We start from the raw sequence: 6,639 nt of genomic DNA on the forward strand, positions 1-6,639 counted from the left end.
TAGCAATAGAGTCTTACTGTCAAGTTATGGGGAGAAAACCAGTTTTATTGGCAGTAGTCTGTAGTGTTTTAGGAACATTCTATGGTAACCATTGTCAATAATTCAGAGAGGTACAACCAAATCTTGATGTATTGGTTTGAGTGGGAATAATTGTTTTTGAAACTGAGTAATTCACTTCAGCAATGTGCTGTCCCTGGCAGTCTTGCAGCTCTTGGACATCTCTTACTTAATGTAACTATCATTCTTAATTGCTGTGCTCAGCGTAAATTAAATAACTTCTTATAAAAGGAGTTGAGATCTCCTTTCACTATCACACAACTTATATCGAGCCAAAAAAAAACTCCCATACAAACATGGTCAGAGGCAATGAACAACCAAACGGCTTTGTCTTTGCAGAAACTGTTTGGCTCCTGCAACCTTCTCTCTTCTGCTTTTGTTCAATCTGGTTCTCAAGCCAATTAGTCTTGACATCAATGGCCAGGACTTCCCTTTGACATTAGATGCAAATGTCAACCTTTCCAAGGGGGAAAAAGAACTCCAGTTTCTTTATTTCCCTAATGATCCAAAATGTTTCTATATAAATTTTATGATTTCATGTTTTGATTCAAAAACAGATCTAAGTACTACATCTTTCAGATCAGGCTTACTTTTCATGTTCAGAAGTTATTTAACCTTAGTTAAATAACTGCATTGAATTTTAAACTTATTTTTAACCATACATTTCATATTTAAAACAAACAGAAATCTTGATAAATTTTTATTTCCATGTAATCCAATTAGAAATTCCCTTTATTAGTATGCCACAAAATATTTTATACCACTGTTAGTTACACAGTTCCAGTAACAGAAATGAATGGCACCTTGATGACGTAGTATATATTAATTAAATTCTTCAGTTGTGTGTATAAGTACAGCATGAGCATGTTGTTTGTCAGAAAGTCATAATGAAATTGCATAACAAACAGAAATACTTACAGTGTCTTATTGCACTTTACAGAATTCTATAACTCTAGTAATAATCTCTCACTTATAAAGAGTGTGTGGCTATGTTTTATGTTGCTCACATATTGAAAACATATTCAAGTCTTCTGCATTTCAAGTAGACCTATTTAGCTACTCAGATTAGAGAGTCATTAAAGAGTATATGGCCTTAGGAGTATTGTAATTTGAATGTCATCTACCCAAATTAGAAAGAAGTCATGTACTCACAATAAAACTCTAAGTATCATAATTTATGACATTTTTAGAAAAGAAAACTAACAAAAATAACATCAACAATCTGGTATTCTTCATATTGATCCTAGTTATATCATGTTTCTTGGGCTTTTTGTTTGCATAGGAATGGACATTTCTAGAGATGTATATAAATCACATTGTTCAATTAGGATAAATATCAAGAGAAACAATTCTGGGAACTTCAAAGGCTTTCTACTGGAAGGTTAACTTTATTTCATGGTTATGTGGTCTCAACTGAATTATTTTTTATCAACATCAAAATATCAATATCAAGATAATTTTAATGTCCATACCATAGCATCAGTGCTCTCGTTTTTCATTGTGACATTTCCATCACTAAATAAGGTACTTTAGGAAGACTTAATTTCAATGCATTTCTTTTTTTTATTCATGCAATATTATAAAGATGGAGAGCTTAGAGATGGCATTTTAGACCATGTATAGAAAAAGAAAGGTAAATTTTCTTCGCCTTGCTTGTTTATTTTGTAAATGAGGAGGTACTGGGAAAACATAATCATCTATAAGCCTTGAAAACTTTGCAAATTGGAGAAGAGGTACTTGCTTCCTCCCTTGTGAGCCTTCTATCTATGCCACTATTATGATTGTGCTCCTCTCCTTTTATGGCTGGAACTCTTCAATAGTCCTCCATCCTACACGGACATGTATTCCAAATACATTCACAACTACACTATTTAGTCCATCTTATTAGTTTCTTCGGGCCACCGTAGCAAAAGTGTGCACACTAATGGGCACAAACTGATGGATAGTATAGACTTGTAACTTCTGCAGACAAGAAGTTCAAAATCATCATGTTGCCCAGATCACTCCCTCTTTCATAAACTTCCAATCCTTCTTTGTAATTTCCAGATTCTGGAAGTCCACTACAGCTTGACTGGTGGTGACCTAACTCTACCTTTATCATTTGTCTTCACATTGACATCTCTGTCTCTATGTTCCTCTTTAGCAGGTTCAAGTACTCCCTCGGCCACATACACACACACACACACACACACACACACACACACACACACACACACGTTGGATGACAAACTCAATATTTCACTACAACCTTGTCTTAATTACCTTTGCAGCAACTTTATTTTTCTATAAAGTCACATTCTGAGTTAAGAGGGGTGAGAAACTCAACATACTAGCTTTTATTACTTTTTAAAGATTGGTTAATTGCATGCATTTGAGGGTTTTGTCTGAATGTATGTCTTGTACCATGTACACCAGTATCCAAGAAGGTTAAAAGATGGTGTCTGATCCCCTAAGTTATGGTATTATGGAAGATACTGAACCAACTATGTGAATGCTGGGAATGGAACCTGAGTCTTCTGCAAGATGAACAAGAGCTCTTAACTACCTGAGCTATCTCTTCAACCACCAACCCCAACTACATTGTTTGATGGATATAATCCATACATGCTATCTAGCTATTCTTATTCTGACCTTTAGTGAATACCTTCTAAAGCTCTTATTTGTTCTTTAATACACATTTTCTGTAGGAAATGGCTTCCCTTTCCCAGACTCTGCCTACTACTCTTATGTCTAAGTCCATTGTATTCTCTGTACATTGTTGAAATGCTTGTTCCTTTTCTTTCATCTCTAGGCATGTGGCAAATTTCTATTTTGTTCGATATCTCATCGTGCATTGCCTTGTAAGTGAAACATTTCCTCCCCTTTCTAAACAGTTTGCTGTTTTCCTCTGGTCTTTACTGCATGGACAGTGCACACCGTCTTTTCTTTCACTGTATCACCAGCTTGACTTCCCACTAAAGTCTAACTCTTAGAAAGCAATGCACACGTCTTCTTATTGCTGGAAATCTGGGAACGTATTAAGGCAAGTATAGACAGGCAGTACATTTTAAAGAAACAAAGTAAGGTGCTCCTTCAAAATTATTGGGCACGACAAGTGTAGCAGGCAGACACCAGATGCAAAGTCTTATTCCTATAATTAGGAGTTCTGCTTAGGGATCTCACGATGTAAGGTATAGAAAAGGCTTGGGAGTCAGCGGCAGACTCCTGCAGCATCCAACTTGGTGTTACATCCAAGTTGCCGTTACCGAAGGGAACTTGATTACAAACTAATCTTCAGCAGAGATGACCTTGGGTAGCTGGTTCCAGGTGAAAAATACGACACAAGTACTGAGTGGTTGGTGAATTCAAAACCAACAGAGCATGCATCCCCCTGAGTTCTTATCACATTGTACTGTTTTCTCTTTGGAAAAAAAAAAAAGTATCACTTTTCCAAAGTGCCATTTCCACAAAGAAGAGTTTGAAGACTCAAGACGAGACTCAATATTCAGAGATTTTAGCAACATTTTATACTAAAAAATTGGAGCTGTACCTTTCAATCATTGGAGAAGGAATTTCATTTCTGTGAATACTTTGTAGGCGATCTCATGTCTCAGAATCAGGAGTTTTGGAATCAGGAGCTGACTCAAAGAAAGGAACACTAAACTTGTCAGGGTCCCATCTGCATAAAATCCGGATAAGTACTTCCATGAAGGCTGTTACGGTAAAATAATATATGTAAAAAGGTGTTGAAGCCCTGGGAGAGAATGTTATATAAATCAATAATATATCATTATCATCATTAGGAAGGTATGTGAATATATATTATGGATTTCTCCATAAAACAGAAAGCAGATTTTCAAATGGTTCCTTGTCTGTGTTTCAACACTTCGTCAGTACCTTTATATCATCAAATCCAGCACTGATTCTACCTGCCACCTCCTGTTCACTTGGGAAGGCTATGGATTCTGAGGCTCTAATTAAGATGCTTTTTTCAGTATGAAAAGACGGTGTGTACCTATGGGGAAGAGTTTACAAATTCATTTATTGAACACTTCCTGAACCAGCATCTGCACTAGACTAAGTGACAGAGCAAACAACAGGTCTATAGTCTGCTTTGCAGGTATCCAAAGTAAGCAATAAAACAAGAACAGTGAAACCTATTTGGGTATGTGTCTTGAGAAGCTCCTATGGGGAGGTAACAAAGAGGCCAGCATCTTACTGATAGCAAGGAGCCAGACATGTCTGAAGTCCAAAAAAAAAAAAAAATTAAAAAGCTTTCCAACCTTAAGTAAATATCAAGGCAAGAGGGTAAAGAACGTTTGTCTGGGCACACAAAGAGAAATGCAAATGGTTAGAGCAGGGAAAGAACAGTACTGAGGCTTTCTGAGACAGGGGAATGACTGTGGAGTGTAAGTTAAGTTGCAAACCCACATTAAATGTCAGTGTGAAACGTAAGTGAAAGCAGAACTGACGTCCCTTGCAGAAATTTCCCCTGGCTGGGAATAAACGGTGTAGTCAAATATCATGTCAGCATATGATGGTGTGAGAGTCTCAGGTTAGCAGCAAAGATCCACACCCTGGCTTTGGAAGTCAAGTGCGACTCATCAGCAGGAAGTTGTGTGACATTGTGACTACATCCTGGAAGGAAAGTACTAGGCATGCCGTGATTTGTTCTGCTGCAGAGAATGAAAATTTCAAATTTGGTAAAGCATCTCTACGCCAGAAATTTCGTGCACATTATATGATTTAATCCCAGCATCAATCTCACCAGGAATTAGCTCACCACTTTATGAATAAGAAAGTTTAGATCCAGAGAGCATACATCAGTCCCAAGTTCAACAACGTGTCTGAACTCCAAGTTTCATTAGTTCTACAAAATTCCGCCACGTTTGTCACCTCAGAAGACCTCCATGGATGAGTACCACAGGCGAAGCAGAATTCCCAGCCAAGCTTTCTCCACAGAGGACTAATCATCTAAGTACATGGCTCATTGTAAGGGTACTTGAGGCGATCAGAATCTCCTGCCCTAAAAATAGAACAGGGTGCTGATTCCTCTCCAACCTGATTTCAGTTTTTAATCAATCATTTGCCATCTTGCGCTGGGCATGAGTGCTAACTTGCCTGTTTGATTCAGCAGAGTACTCAGTTGTCAATGAAAATCAAACTACCCTTTCTCACAAATACAGCTTGTAGGGAAAAGCTGTCTTAGGAGAGAGAAACCTAATTGAATTGCACATATTGTAGTAATAAAATCCTGTAAATGATCATTAGAATTTGCCTTTCTATAAAGGACAAATACGAGTGCTTTAGAAAAGGAACTCTGGAGGGTTTCAGAGTGGCTGAGCTTCACTGTGGCTTTACACTTACAAGGGAATCCCCAATATCTATGTGTTAGGGAAGGACCATGTGCAACTACATATAATATACCCATTTTCTTAAAGATATCCTATGTTGCCCTTCATGACAAAAGGTAAAAGTGGACTTCCAATTAAATGAAGCTCGTTCGTATATAAGACATGATAAAAGTTTGATTTTGCTGTGGTGAGTAGTTTTACACCAAAAGCATTCATAATTCGTTTTGGTTCCTTTGTTATTGAAACAACACACAGACAGGTCATCTTATAATTGTATTATGGTAACAGAGGGTGGCACAATGATGGTGGGGATCCTTTTCACAGATGGCTTATATAATTATCAACTATAGTATTCTCTCAAGTGATAAGGTCTGAAAAGCATTCTGATCATTCAGGAAATTGTCATAAATCTCTGATGCACAAAGATCTAAAGAAGATATAAATAATCTTTCTCTTCCTATTTAAGAATCGCTTTTCTAAGGAAAGGAAGTACAGATATATCTCCCTTCAGCAATATTTTATTAATTACATTTTTTTCCTTCAGAAGGTAGACAGTAAATCACACTCTATTGATCAGTGTAACCCACCTTCCTCTTGAGATTCGGAGGAACAAACAAATTTAGCAGGGGATGGAAATAGTACCTGCCAGGTGCAGCTCCTTCACACTCTGCTTGACTTAAAAAGGGGGCATTTTCTTCACAAAGCACTTAGGTTTCCCCATCATTGTTGTGCTAGGATCAGGAGACTGTTTCAGTCTGATGTGCTATGATTCTGTTGATACTGACTTATACTATGATCTCAAAGGTTATTTTCAAATTTTTGTGATAAAAATCTGAGCTTTCTGGTATCTTACTATGTGAGAAAGAAGAGGCGGAACTCCCCAAAAGATGTTGTCAGTGTAATGAGAAACATAGTAATATTCTCTTTTTAAAAATGCTGCAAGATCCCCGCTGCAGTAGGCAGCAGAAATGCTGTAGGTCCCAAATGGTGGTAGCGGGCCATGTGGCGGCAGGCAGCGGGCCCTGGGAGCAGCCAGTCCCAGGTAGAGACGGCTGCTGGTCCCAGAGCAGTGGTGGCGGGCCATGTGGCAGCAGGCAGTGGGCCCCAGGCAGAGATGGCTGCTGGTCTCAGAGCAGTGGTGGCGGGCCATGTGGCAGCAGGCAGTGGGCCCCAGGCAGAGATGGCTGCTGGTCTCAGATGGCTTGTCCCAGGCAGGGAGACACATGGCGGGCAGGCAGAAGACAGAAAC

The sequence above is a fragment of the Microtus ochrogaster genome, chromosome 2 (genome assembly GCF_000317375.1).
Source record: "Microtus ochrogaster isolate Prairie Vole_2 chromosome 2, MicOch1.0, whole genome shotgun sequence".
Lineage (NCBI taxonomy): Eukaryota > Metazoa > Chordata > Mammalia > Rodentia > Cricetidae > Microtus > Microtus ochrogaster.